Below are 15,483 nucleotides of genomic sequence, written 5' to 3'. Positions count from 1 at the left end.
GTCTCTCTGTTGCCCCTCTAGTGCACCAAAGCAGCTGAAACTGATGAACAAGCCCCTCTGCTACTTCACTGACCAGATAAACATCCCAGAAGGTTCATTGACTTGATGCTATCCTCGGATTCAAAAGTGTTGCTTTATTTTTTTTGAGCAGTTTATAAAGGACCACCTTAAGCACAGTCAGTGAGACAGAACTGGTTGGAAGGTGGACAAAGCTTACTGGGAGGTGTGGAGGAGAAAAGAGAGAGTAAGAAAGAATAATTGTGGGTTGTATTGCCTGTTTACTTGTGGCTGTGGTGCTAGACAGCATTGTAAAGAGCCGACAAAAATAAACCCGGTCTTGGTGCTTTTACCTTTTATCGGCAGTGTCTGTCTAATGGGTTTGAGGAGCAACAGTGCCTTCTAGTGTTCACATATTATTCTTTACATTTCTATAGCACTTTTTTAACTACTCAAGGTGCTTTTCAAAGTGACTGGGGAGCCACTTAAACCACCACTAATTTGTTGCATCCACCTGGATGATGCGACGGCAGCCATTTTTGTGCCAGTACGCTCACCACACATTAGCTGTTAGGTTAATGAGAGATAGAAAAATGCCCCTTTTTATGACTACAGAGAATAAGGATCTCAGTTTTACATCTCATCTGTAAGAAGGTGCCATTTTTACACCACAGTGTTCAAAAAAACACCCCAGCACTGCACTGGGGTATTGGAATCCACATTCACACCACAGGGTAAGTGTCCCCTGCTGGCCTCACCAACACCTCTTCCAGCAGCAGCTCAAGCTTTTTCCAAGATGGTCTCCAATCCAAGTACTGACACCTTCTCACCTTCCTTTCCAATAACTACTGTCACTTGAGCTGTTCAGCTGATTATGGTGCCCTCTCAAGCAACACTTAATACCCCAGAATGGCAGAGAGAAGACAAGATTTGAGAAATTGCTTGCAAATATATTAAAAACAAGAAAACTGAAAAATCCCATTTAACACAAGCGTTGAGAGACCTTACCATGACACCTGAAATTTGACTCCGGTTGCCATCCCATTCCCTTGATCATCATTGAGATGTTCTTACACCATGTTTGGAGTTCACCTCTGCTCGATTCAATTGATTGGACATGGGAGACGTGCTCCTGTCTATAGAAGGTCCAGCTGTTGACAATGTGCATCAGAGGAAAGACCAAATGATGAGGTTGAAGGAAGTCCCTGCAGAGCTTAGGGACAGGATTGTGTGAAGTCACAGATTTGGGGAAGGCTACAAAAAATAAATCTACAGCAGCGAAGGTTCCCAAGAGCACATAATTCTTAAATGGAAGAAGCGGGACACTTGGCCAAACAGAGCAATTGGTTAAGAAGGGCTTTAATAAGAGAGGTGATGAAGAAGCTGCTGGTCACTCTGGCTGAGCTTTTGAGAACTGTGAAAGAACACAAAAGGACACAGAAGAAGGTTTGGGGGCAGCCGCCCATGTACTTGAAAAATTAGCTGCCGAAAAAGAAGGTTGTGGTTCAATATTGTACAGACTACAGTCCGAAACAAAAACAAACAGACAGGCAAACATGGCGGCTTTAAAGTCAGGCCAGGGAAGTGATGTCATTGTGGGCCAAAAGCCAGAAGTGACATCTTTGGGGTCAGAACCGGAAGTGACGTCATTGGGAACTTTCGATGAAAAAGAAGAAGTTTCAGTGCACCCTGCTATCCCCTGGTCAGGCATGGAATTACAAGTCAAATTCTGTTACAACGAAGTGCCAGTGACCTAAAAAATATTTCCTTGTAATGAAAAATTTCGTAGTAGCGAGATTCCATATTTGTCGCTTTCGTGCTTTCTTTAACTTGCATCCAGGCATTTGCAGTCATTTCAATAGCTTCTTTCGCATTCATTTTAATCTTCTCCTGTCTATAAGTTATGCCGACGAGAATTTTTCTCAGCATTTCCTTTGCGATGGTACACTTTCAGGGTGCGAATGATGCCCAAATCCAATGGCTGAAGCTCCACCGTGCAATTGGGTGGGAGGAACTCATCGCGAACGTTATCTAAATGCGGAAGCATGTTGTGGGCAGCACAGTTATCAATCAGAAGCCGAATCATCCTTTTCTTCTTCTTCATATTGTGAGGTTTCTGAACTCTTTTAGGGACCCCCACTCCCCAATAGGACGACTCGGCGAAGTGCATCCCAAAGCGTGATTGCCTTATGTGTAGAAGATTACTTGTTTCTGTGCTGCGGCGGAGTGCCGGAGAAGCAAATCCGAGCCGATCGCGGTCGAGCTCCTGTCGTCGATGGGTGATGTAAGGAACATTACAATGCAGGGAACAGGATTACTTGGCCACGACCCTGCCCGTTTGCTGTGACTGTATAGGAGAGTGGTAGATCCCGCTGCAATAATAACGCTGCTGTTCCTGTTTCAAGCTGAATAAAGCTGGTTTTGTTAAAGTACTGAGACTCTGCCTCGTATTTTGGGGTGTAAGACAGGGACTCACGTGTCACAATATCCTTGTCCAGTTGTCACAGCCAGTTTTGTCTTGAGTCATCCAAGCTCACTGGTTTTCTTTATACTCTCAGGGAAGGAATGTAATACGCTTAAAGCAACGAGGACTGGTCGACTGGCCAATGATGAGAGGAATAACTGTTTTTTCGATGTCTTCAAACATATCAGTTCGCTATACGTTTGTGCTGAGGCCCAAGGGTTGCAACCCGAGATTTTTCTTCTATTTTTGCTCGGTCTTTCAAGAAAGTTGACCATATCGATGGCTGAATTCACTGGCAACATTTTTTATTCTTTTTGCCGGAATCGAGAGTTTTTTTTTCTAATGTGAACTGTTGTCGTTTTTTCGTGTCTGCTATTTCTATGGGAGGGTGACAATGAGTTAAATTCCAATTGATGTTTTTCAAATGTTGATCAACGATAAGCAAAAGGTATAACTGAAAACCGCAGAAAGCAATCACGGGGAAAAAAGAAAACAGTACAAGGAAAGTTTGAAGAAAGAGAAACATTTAAAATGTTTGTGTTCGGGGAGCGTTGTGCACCACAGAAGTAACTGCTCTGTGGATGATTCATTCAGCCATTTCAAGGTCACTTCATTGTAATGAAAGTATCTGCTGAATGTATTTCGTAGTAACGAGATTTCTGTAGACTCTGTAAACTGTCGGGACCATAAAAACACTTCGTTGTAATAAAAATTTTGTTGTAAGGATATTCGTTGTAACGGAATTTGACCTGTGTCTTCATTTGAGCCTTTTAGCTGCCTCCCATGAGCACGTGTGTGACAGAACCTATGTGAAGATAGGAGAAAGTTCCAGAAGGACAACCATCACAGCGAAACTTCAGCAATCTAGGCTTTGTGCTTGGCCAGGCAGAAGAACCTCCATCTTCCAAAAAAGGCAAGACTTTAAAGACTTTTCAAACTGTGAGGAACAAGATTCTCTTGTCTGAAGAAACCAAGATATGAAACCAGACACCACTGATCACCTGTGCAACAACAGGGGGGCCTGGTCTTGGAATTGTTATGCTGTGAGGTTGTTCGTTAGTGTCAGGGAGTAGGAGACTAAACAGGGTGGAAGGAAATCCTAAATTACAAGCTAGGGGCTGCATATCCCAGCTGCCCTAGTGGTGTTGCTCCTTTGGATAGCTTTGGAGGGTGCAGGAGCGACGGGGAAGAAGACAGTGCCAGCGGGAACTCTTAAAGGCTGGAACAAGCAAGACACGAGGATCGCTGTTGTTTGTCTGTTTATTGTGTTGCTTTTCTCACCTGATTGGACTACCCGTGGTTCCTGTTTGTATATACAGTGGGTACGGAAAGTATTCAGACCCCCTTCAGTTTTTCACTCTTTGTTATATTGCAGCCATTTGCTATAATCATTTAAATTAATTTTTTTCCTCATTAATGTACACACAGCACCCCATATTGACAGACAAAAAAATAATTTTTGAAATTGTTGCAGATTTATTAAAAAAGACAAACTGAACTATCACCTGGTCCTAAGTAGTCAGACCCTTTGCTCAGTATTTAGTAGAAGCCCCCTTTTGAGCTCATACAGCCATGAGTCTTCTTGGGAAAGATGCAACAAGTTTTTCACACCTGGATTTGGGGATCCTCTGCCATTCCTCCTTGCATATCCTCTCCATGTTCTGTCAGGTTGGATGGTAAACGTTGGTGGACAGCCATTTTTAGGTCTCTCCAGAGATGCTCAATTGGGTTTAAGTCAGGGCTCTGGCTGGGCCATTCAAGAACAGTCACAGAGTTGTTGTGAAGCCACTCCTTCGTTATTTTAGCTCTGTGCTTAGGGTCATTGTCTTGTTGGAAGGTAAACCTTCGGCCCAGTCTGAGGTCCTTAGCACTCTGGAGAAGGTTTTTGTCCAGGATATCCCTGTACTTGGCCGCATTCATCTTTCCCTCGATTGCAACCAGTCGTTCTGTCCCTGCAGCTGAAAAACACCCCCACAGCCTGACACTGCCACTGCCATGCTTCACTGTGGGGACTGTATTGGACAAGTAATGAGCAGTGCCTGGTTGTCTCCACACATACCACTTAGAATTAAGGCCAAAAAGTTCTATCTTGGTCTCATCAGACCAGAGAATCTTATTTCTCACCATCTCAGAGTCCTTCAGGTGTCTTTTAGCAAACTCCATGCGGGCTGTCATGTGTCTTGCCTCTCCTCAGTGGCTGCAATATAACAAAGAGTGAAAAATTGAAGGGGGTCTGAATACTTTCCGTACCCACTGTATGGGCTGTCTCATGCCCACCTGTTCGTGTGAGTTGTGCGAATTGGTACGTCTTCATCTGAGGGATCTCAGACTGGACTGAAGGTTCACTTTCCCAAAGGACAGTGGCCTTAAGCACAAAGCAAAGACAACACAGGAGTGCTTTAAGGACAACTCTCTGAATGTCCTTCACTGGTCCAGCCAGAGCCTAAATTTTAACGCAAGAAATATCTCTAGAGGGACCGAAAAATAGCAGTCTACTGATGGTCTCCTTCCGACCTGAACAAATGTGAGGGGATCTACAGAGAAGAATGTGTCATAATGGGTAATTTTTGAAAATGGTTCACAAGTCAGAGTCCAAAACAGAACTGACATTAGGCTGTTAAAGATGATGGCTTTAAAGGCCAAGACAGGAAGTGATGTCATCGGAACCGAAAGTGATGTCATCTGGACCAGAGGTAACATCTTCATATGCACCGGGACTGGAAGTGACATCGTCATGTGCGCTGGAAGTGATGTCTTCATAGGCCTCCCACATCAGAACCCCCCCCAAACCCCTGGGGCCGGAAGTAACATTATTAGCGGGATTTCACATGGATGGTCTGCAGAGGACTGAGAGAGAAAGTCAGTGTACCTCGCCACCCTCTGGTTTGGCATGGTACTACTATTATTCAGGTCCTTTAGCTGCCTCTCAATCGCACGTGTGTGACAAATGACAGAATATCTGCAAATTTAGGAACTTGAAGCTTGTTGCGTCAAACCAAAGGAGATTGCAGTATGGAACAGCTGCCAAATGGGCCTTGACGGAAGTACAAAGGAAAGGGTCTGAATACGTGTGTCAATGTGAAGTATTAGTTCATTATCTTTAATAAATGTGCAGAATTTTCCAAAATCTTTCTTAAATGTTTCTTAAAGAGAAAAACAAACTGAAATGATTTTAGCACAAGGCTGCAACATAATTAAATGTCTGAACAGCAAAGGGGTCTGAAGGGATTGCAAAGTCACTGTAGATATGAGAACACAGTCTTTTTCTTCTTTCAGCTACTCCCGTTAGGGGATGCCACAGTGGATCATCTTCTTCCATATCTTCCTGTCCTCGTCATCTTGCTCTGTTACACCCATCACCTGCATGTCCTCTCTCACCACATCCATAAACCTTCTCTTAGGCCTTCCTCTTCCCCTCTTGCCTGGCAGGTCTATCCTTAATATCCTTCTCCCAATATCCCCAGCATCTCTCCTCTTCACATGTCCAAACCAACACAATCTCGCCTCTCAGACTTTGTCTCCCAACCATCCAACCTGAACTGACCCTCTAATGTCCTCATTTCTAATCCTATCTATACTCGTCACACCCAGTGCAAATCTTAGCATCTTTAACTCTGCCACCTCCAGCTCTGTCTCCTGTGCCACCGTCTCCAACCCATATAACATAGCTGGTCACACTACCGTCCTGTAGACCTTCCCTTTCACTCTTGCTGATGCCCGTCTCCACCCATTCCACCCTGCCTGCACTCTCTTTTTCACTTCTCTTCCATAAACCCCATTACTCTGTACTGTTGATCCCAAGTATTTAAACTCATCCACCTTCACCAACTCTACTCCCTTCAACCTTACCATTCCACTGACCTCCCTCTCATTCACACACATGTATTCTGTCATGGTGTTCCTACTGACCTTCATTCCTCTCCTCTCTAGAGCAGATCTCCACCTCTCCAGGGTCTTCTCAACCTGCTCCCTACTCTCTCTGCAGATCACAATCTCATCAGCAAACATCACAGTCCACGGGGACTCCTGTCTAATCTCGTCCGTCAACCTGTCCATCACCATTTCAAATAAGAAAGGACTCAGAGCCGATCCTTGATGTAATTCCACCTCCGTCACTCCTACAACAGACCTCACCACTGTCACACGTCCCTCGTACATATCCTGTACCACTCTTACATACTTCTCTGCCACTCCCAACTTCCTCATACAATACCACAGCTCCTCTCGAGGCACCCTGTCATATGCTTTCTCCAGGTCCACAGTATTTAGATAAAATGCAATTTTCCTTATGTGTCCCCTCAGATAAAAAAGAGTGAAGACTTGAAATACAATAAATTAAAAGAAAAGTTTTCAAAATAACAAAAAAGGAAACTTGCACAAATTATGTTAAAAAGATTTATTAGAGTTAATCTGTAACACCACTATCTGCAACATTAAAATAAGATGAACAAAAAGTAATTGGAAAATATAAAACAAAAAACATAAATTCTTCAACTCTGGATATCATACACAAATTATACTGTAAATCTGACATTTTTCTGCTAATTTAATGCTTGATCAAGTATTTATCAATCCATCAATCTTTAATTTATTCAATGCCATTAGCAGTACACAGCATCACAAGTGGCGTTACAAGGCTCAAAAAAATTACAAAACAATAAAAAGCATAAAAGTGTGATTTTGAGAATAAAGCATCTGGTTAGAATGTGAGAAAACTGATTATTATTCTGCTATATAGTGCCTTTCCTGTCTATCTATCAATCTATTGAAGGGTGTCTTCCACATCTATTTGTTTTATTCCTTTCTATCGTTTAATTAATCACTGAACTCTTAGCAAATATACAAACCAACATGTCATTTATAGCAGTGCTCATTTAACTGGCCCCTGTTGCATTGACCATATTAACATCCGCTGAAGACTCCAATCATCACAATTGAAAACGTGAGGGTGAGGAGTTGTCGTCCAAGGTGGCTGATTGAATTTCCACCATTGCAAAGGTTTCCTTCACAGCAGGAGACCTCAAATCCTTCTGTTGTTTGCTTACAGGTGTTATTTGAAGCACATCCTCGTAGGAAAAGATAATCATCTGAAAATTAAAAAAAAATATCACTTATATCGCTGTATCTATACTAATAAAAGGCAAAGCCCTCACTCACTCACTCACTCACTCACTCACTCACTCATCACTAATTCTCCAACTTCCTGTGTAGGTAGAAGGCTGAAATTTGGCAGGCTTATTCCTTACAGCTTACTTACAAAAGTTAAGCAGGTTTCATTTCGAAATTCTACGCGTAACGGTCATAACGGTCGACAACGTGTGCTATGTTAAACTTTCTTATTTATGGTCCCATCTTCATGAAATTCGGTAGGCGGCTTCCCTGCGCTAACCGAAACCGATGTACGTACTTATTTCGGAGGTATGACGCCACTGTCGACCACCATATTGAATTTTCCAACGGTCATAGTTACTTATGGACTCATCTTCAAGAAATTTGGTACGCGGGTTCCCAACGCTAACTGAATCCTACTTACACACATATATACGTCCATTACATATTGCACGGCCATATCAGGCTCACTCTTGATATCCGGAGGAACATTGTGTCTTATGTATTGAATGACTGGGACAGGTTCAAGGTGTGGACTGATGACGATACAGGAGATAATCAGACTACACAGGAGCACTAGAAGAGTGAAATGCTTAAGCCCTTCACCTATGGATCTACATGTGAGTTGATGGCTGAATTGTTCGGTTGTTGAATTCAAGTGTACCGAAATGGCCAAATATTTTACACCTTTGGACAACCGCCAATGCCTCTTAAACATCTTAGATTGACAGGTGACGATTTCAGTAGTGGACACTTTGATGTTTATGAATGTTTAAACTCTCAAAAGCTGGATGTGAAGTTATCAATGAAACTGGTTGTATGCTTACAACGCTTGACAGATGTCGAATGTCACTTCAACACAAGTCCTACAAATACTGTCGTAATTGAAACAAACCATGAAACTCAAACCGATTATGACAGCAGCAATCCAAGCTGTGAGATTTGAGGCAAGATTACTGTTCACATGGCCAACTGTACTTTGCATGCTCAAGAGTAATCTCAGCGCATATCATATTACAACCGGAGGGCTGAACTGACAACGTGGTATACAAAGAGATCCTTAACAAATAATTATTGGTATGTTTTCCCTCAGTTTAAAAAGGTTTACTTTTCTTCTTAATAAAAATTTTAAGGCAGTACTTCGCCGCTGCGAAGCTCGGATATTTTGCTAGTCAACATACCCATGCTTCGCAGCAGAGAAGTAGTGTGTTAAAGAAGTTATGAAAAAGAAAAGGAAACATTTTAAAAATAACGTAACCTGATTGTTAATGTAATTGTTTTGTGACTGTTATGAGTGTTGCTGTCATTAAGGATTTGATTATCATTATTTCTTTCAATCAGGTTCGTATTTGGAGGATGTGTTGTGTTCAAGTTACATTCCGTGTTTGTCAACCGTTGTAAAGGTAACAGGTTTCATTCATCGAAGTATTCACTACCCAAATCGCTACTCGTGAATCTAAGATGTTTAACAGGCATTCCCAGTATTAAGTTGTGGATTTGCCTGCGAATATTTCGCGGCAGCGTGTCTATGAACTTACTTTAAACTTAAGCTTTACACCTTGCGTTCCTATTGATATGTCTACAAAGGCTTGTTCAGCTTCACAGGGTTGTTCCTTTCTTACTGCATCAATAAGCAGCTCGTCTTCCTCTTTATCTGAGACATCACACACTGCATGCACGGGTTTACCTTTCTGAGTCCTGCAAACTTTAGCAAAGTGGTTCAATTTACCACATTTTATACACTGTCTTCCTTTAGCTGGACATTGACTTTTTCCACCGTGTCCTTTGTTTCCACAGTAGCTGCACTTATGAATATGCTTGTATGCGTCACTCGCTTCATATTCTTTTGCTGCCTTCTCAACTGTGTAATGTGTTTTTTGTTCAGCACTCTTTGGAGCTCTTGCTTGTTCTCTGCGTAATGCGTTCACAGTCAGTTCACGTGAGCCGCTCGGAGTACATGCATCGAAGGTTCTCAGCTGTGCTTGTGCTATCTCGTGCGATCTTGCGATGTCCACGGCTTTATTTAATGTTAGCTCAGACCCGGTACTTAAAAGTTTCTCTCGCACTTTTGCTGAGTTTGTGCCAAACACTATTCTATCCCTGACCATCTCATCTTCGTTTGCATAAGCACAGTCCTTCACCAGCAATTTTAACTCTGTTACAAAGTGATCAAAAGTCTCGTTTATACCCTGCGTCTTCTCATTAACCTTGTATCTCGCGAATATCGTATTCGTCTTTGGCATGACAAACGCCTCATAGTGGCAGCGTGTCTATTGGATTGCTGCTGACGGACGGCCTTATATGGGCAGGCACTCAATTACGTGGGAGGCGTGGGTATGGGGGACGCAATATAGTCAGGTAGCCAACTACGTGGGAGGCGTGGTGATGGGGGACACAACTCCGCCTCACACGGCGACCTGGCTGCAGGCTATGTCCATATATATCTACGTAAGTAGGATTCAGTTATGACCGTTACGCGTAGAATTTCGAAATGAAACCTGCTTAACTTTTGTAAGTAAGCTGTAAGGAATGAGCCTGCCAAATTTCAGCCTTCTACCTACACGGGAAGTTGGAGAATTAGTGATGAGTGAGTGAGTGAGTGAGTGAGTGAGTGAGTGAGTCAGTCAGTGAGTGAGTCAGTCAGCCAGTCAGTGAGGGCTTTGCCTTTTATTAGTACAGAGTAGACAACAGACGTTTAACACAAACATTTGTTTTCACCTTACAGTAATCTTGGATGGGCACACTTGGTGTGGGATTTCATTTTTGGTTGTCTTTCAATCGAGGGCTAATGAATGTTTTTCATCAAACTTGTTGTTTAAATGAACTTCTTACCTCAGATCTGCCAATTCTATATTAGGTTATGTAAATCTGAACTCAGTTCAATAATAATAATAATAACCTAAGGAAGTGTATTTATTGTCTTGTAAGGCATTCATGGCACCTTGTTAAGTGTTGCCATCTCACTCCTCAAGGAGACTGGGCATTTGCATGTGTTCTGCCTGTGTCTATATCAGGTTTTCTTCAGGTACTCTGAATTCCACCCACATCCCAATTGATATGTGTGTTGGGTTCAATGGCGACTCTCAATTTGCCCCGTGTGCGTAAGCCTCCCTTCTGTTTGCAGGTTCTCTATGTAAATAGACAGATCTTTATTTTACCCAAGGGGGAAAGTTTAGCATTTTACAGAGGTTTGATAGATAGATTGATAGATAAAGTAGATCGATAGATAGATCTGAATGATTACTGTGGAAAGATCAGCCCTGGCACAGACAGACACCGTGACACAAGTCCCATAACACACACATTTATTTTGCTCCTTGTCTCTACAGCATCACACAATTCACATACCCACAATAAACTCAGTCTTATTCTTTACTTTAATCTTTCTCTTTATTCTTCTACTGCCTCCTCTCCTCTCCTCTCAAGCTCTGTCCTTTGCCTCCCAACTCCAGCTCCTCAAATGGAGTGAGGCAGCCTCTTTTATAATGTGCTCCATGATGACCTTCCTGCAGCACTTCCTGGTGTGACAGAAGTGCTGCATGGGCACCTGGAAGCCCTCCTGATTTTCGTGTTCCAGCAGCACTTCCTGGTTGCTAGGGCTTGTGGTCATGGACGACATGTGTGGTGACTTCAGCAGATTAAGACATTGCTATGGCTCAACAAACTGTTGCTAGGGGGCATGGCCATGGTAGCTGGGCACAATGACATCAGCAAACGGAAGTATCATTAAGAAAAGATGAGCCATTGCTATGGGGCATGGCCAAGGTAGCTGAGCATGATTACATCAAGCTGAAGTGTCATACGGGGTGCCCCTGGTAGTGGCCACGGACCCCAACAGGGTTGAGCTTCTAAGCTCCAATCCCATGGCCCCGATGCAAAGCAGGGCAGCTGCCCTGTCATGTCCCGGGGAAGGTATTGTCCCTCTCCCGATCCTTCTGTTCTCCAAGTGTCCTGGCCAGGCAAGGGTCCCAGCATTCTGCCATACTACAAAGAAACAAAACGTTTGACTTGGCACTCGCAGTCCCAGTGAGGCATAATACAGGCCTATTGCTGTTGTTGTAAAGGGGCGCCATTAGTGTTTCTTTACACAATTCTGCTGAATTTTAATTCATTGGCTAAAAGTCCCCATTGTTGGTGCGTCAGTCAGAGGCTGTGCAGCATTCTCTTAGCCTTATTAAATGGCTTCTGAACACTGTCTGGACATTGATAGTCAGAAATCCACTTTGACTCCTAAATGCTTCTCATAAGGTGTACTTTCAATTGCCAGACCTACCCTTTGTGCATTTTTACTTCCTATGTGTTAATACTTCACATTTACTGACATTAAATTTCATCTGCCACAAATCTGCCCAGGCCTGTATGCTGTCCAAGTCCCACTGTGATGATTCAACAGATTCTTGATTATTTGCCAGTCCACCTATCTTGGTATCATCTGCAAACTTAACCAGCTTGTTACTTACTGCATATATTCGTATTTAAGTTCTCCCGCGGATAAGTCGGGACTTGATTTTACCGTATAATTTCCGGTATTTTATAATGCTGGTCGTATAAGTCGAATGTGGAAAACTCACGCTATTGGTCCATAAGGTTACGATATTCTAATGCCCACCTGAAAGAGGAACCACGGAGCACACAGCCTTTATTTTCTATGTGACGGCGCCAATGCGCTGTATCAGCGTGTGCTCCTAACCTCTCTCTCTCGCTCTCTATTGTGCCTACGTGACCACACAGTAATACCCAAACTATTTCGAAGTGACGTTTGCACTGATTTGTGTTTTTTGTATTTCACACCCTCATACACCTTTATCGTAAGAGCATCCCTTATCTACCATGGGGCGTTCGATCAGAAGAAAATATGAAGCTGGTTTTAAATTAAAAGTCATTAAAGTGGTGAAAGAAATTGGTAACTGCGCTGCTGCAAAAAAGTCGATGCTTCTGAGAAACTGGTGTGAGATTGGAGGAGGCAAGAAGATGTAAAAAAAAAAGTTTAAGTGTCGCACTTTTCAATGGCCGTATAAGTCGGGGTCTGATTTTATGATCGGTTTTTTGGGTTTCAAGACCCGACTTATAGGTGAGTATATACGGTATATTCCTATCTAAGTCATTTATATATATTAAAAATAGCAGCGGCCCCAGCGCTGACCCCCGCTGGACACAACTCTTAATATCACCCAACTCTGATAAGGTTCCTTGCACCATCGCCCTCTGCTTCCTGTGTCTGAGTCAATTTTGCACCCAGCTACACACCAAACCCTGAACTGCCACTTTTCGTTTGATGCCCAGCCTCTCATGTGGCACCTTGTTAAATGCTTTGTGAATGTCAAGATAAATATATATGCTCCACTTTAATCAAATCCTTTTGTTGCCTCCTCATAGAATTTCACCATGTTAGTAAAACACAACGTCCCTCTTCTGAACCCATGCTGACTGTTCAATAAAACTCCTGTTTTTGCCACATGTTGCTCAATCTTATCTTTAATAATTTCTTCTATTAATTTACCTGTGATGCACATTAAGATTACTGGCCTACCGTTACTTGGATCTGTCTGATCACCCTTTTTTATATAAGGAGGTAATATTTGCCATTTTCCAGTCCTTTGGAATTTCCCCAGTGCACTTCCTCAGAAATATGCCTCAAGGGTTTATATACACTCACCTAAAAGATTATTAGGAACTCCATACTAATACGGTGTTTGACCCCCTTTCGCCTTCAGAACTGCCTTAATTCTACGTGGCATTGATTCAACAAGGTGCTGAAAGCATTCTTTAGAAATGTTGGCCCATATTGATAGGATAGCATCTTGCAGTTGATGGAGATTTGTGGGATGCACATCTAGGGCACGAAGCTCCCGTTCCACTACATCCCAAAGATGCTCTATTGGGTTGAGATCTGGTGACTGTGGGGGCCATTTTAGTACAGTGAACTCATTGTCATGTTCAAGAAACCAATTTAAAATGATTCGAGCTTTGTGACATGGTGCATTATCCTGCTGGAAGTAGCCATCAGAGGATGGGTACATGGTGGTCATGAAGGGATGGACATGGTCAGAAACAATGCTCAGGTAGCCCGTGGCATTTAAATGATGCCCAATTGGCACTAAGGGGCCTAAAGTGTGCCAAGAAAACATCCCCCACACCATTACACCACCACCACCAGCCTGCACAGCGGTAATAAGGCATGATGGATCCATGTTCTCATTCTGTTTACGCCAAATTCTGACTCTACCATTTGAATGTCTCAACAGAAATTGAGACTCATCAGACCAGGCAACATTTTTCCAGTCTTCAACTGTCCAATTTTGGTGAGCTTGTGCAAATTGTAGCCTCTTTTTCCTATTTGTAGTGGAGATGAGTGGTACCCGGTGGGGTCTTCTGCTGTTGTAGCCCATCCGTCTCAAGGTTGTGCGTGTTATAGCTTCACAAATGCTTTGCTGCATACCTCGGTTGTAACGAGTGGTTATTTCAGTCAAAGTTGCTCTTCTATCAGCTTGAATCAGTCGGCCCATTCATTCTCCTCTGACCTCTAGCATCAACAAGGCATTTTCGCCCACAGGACTGCCGCATACTGGATGTTTTTCCCTTTTCACACCATTCTTTGTAAACCCTAGAAATGGTTGTGCATGAAAATCCCAGTAACGGAGCAGATTGTGAAATACTCAGACCGGCCGGTGTGGCACCAACAACCATGCCACGCTCACAATTGCATAAAATCACCTTTCTTTCCCATTCTGACATTCAGTTTGGAGTTCAGGAGATTGTCTTGACCAGGACCACACCCCTAAATGCATTGAAGCAACTGCCATGTGATTGGTTGATTAGATAATTGCATTAATGAGAAATTGAACAGGTGTTCCTAATAATCCTTTAGGTGAGTGTATGTACTCGCTAAACTTCTTGAGAACTCGAGAATACATATTATCTGGTCCTGGGGATTTGTTTGATTTACTCTGAGCAGCTCTTCTATCTCTACAATTTCCAAATCCCTCAGTACCTCCTTAGTAGTCCCATTTACCGCTGGGAGGTTATCTACTTCCTCACATGTGAAGACCTCACAAAAATGCAAGTTTGGAGCATTTGTTATTTTAATGTCTGTATTTTTGAGTACCCCTTTACTATTCCTGACGCACTTTACCTCCTCCTTGACTGTTCTTTTACGATTAAAATACTGAAAGAATCTCTTTGGGTCGTCTTTCGACTTATCTGCTATATTCCTTTCTAAATGACTTTTAGCCTCTCTAATATCCTTGTTCATGGTTGCCCTCCTGTTCTCATACACCCTACAATTCACATTGGACTTATTAGTCTTATATGCCTTATTCATCTGTCTTTTCCTTTACAGATTCTCTTTCAACTCTTTATTAACCCACTGCAGATGTTTTGAAGAATTTCCTACTGATTCTAAAATTAGCCATGTACATGTCCTACTATGTATGTAAAATGTTTTTAAACCTGTACCACTGCTCCTTGACTGTCTCCAAACTTAAAAGTTTATTCCACTCCATCCTCCTGAGACTTTGCCGTATCTGCTGAAAATTTGCCTTACCAAAGTCAAGCAAAATGACACCTTTTATTGGCTAATAAAAGGTGTCATTTTCCTTGCCTTCTCACTACCTTCATAATGACTAATACGGTACAACACACTAGTACTACAGCCTTACCAAAGTTAAACTTAACAGTTATAGTCTTTGCATCCACACTCTTCCAAAACGCTGAGAACTGTATTATTTTATGGCTATTTGACCCTAATGGTCCAATCACCTCTACTCATTGAATTCTGTCTGGATTACTATGAAATACTAAATCTAGACTATGCTACTTTAACATACTGTGTTAAAAAACAGTCAATGATTACATCTAAAAACTATGGATCTTGTGCTCCACTATTTGCAAGATTATCCCAGTTAATATCTGGA

This window comes from Polypterus senegalus, chromosome 7 (genome assembly GCF_016835505.1).
Source record: "Polypterus senegalus isolate Bchr_013 chromosome 7, ASM1683550v1, whole genome shotgun sequence".
In the NCBI taxonomy this organism is placed as follows: Eukaryota; Metazoa; Chordata; class Cladistia; order Polypteriformes; family Polypteridae; genus Polypterus; species Polypterus senegalus.
This window is presented reverse-complemented; position numbering follows the sequence as displayed.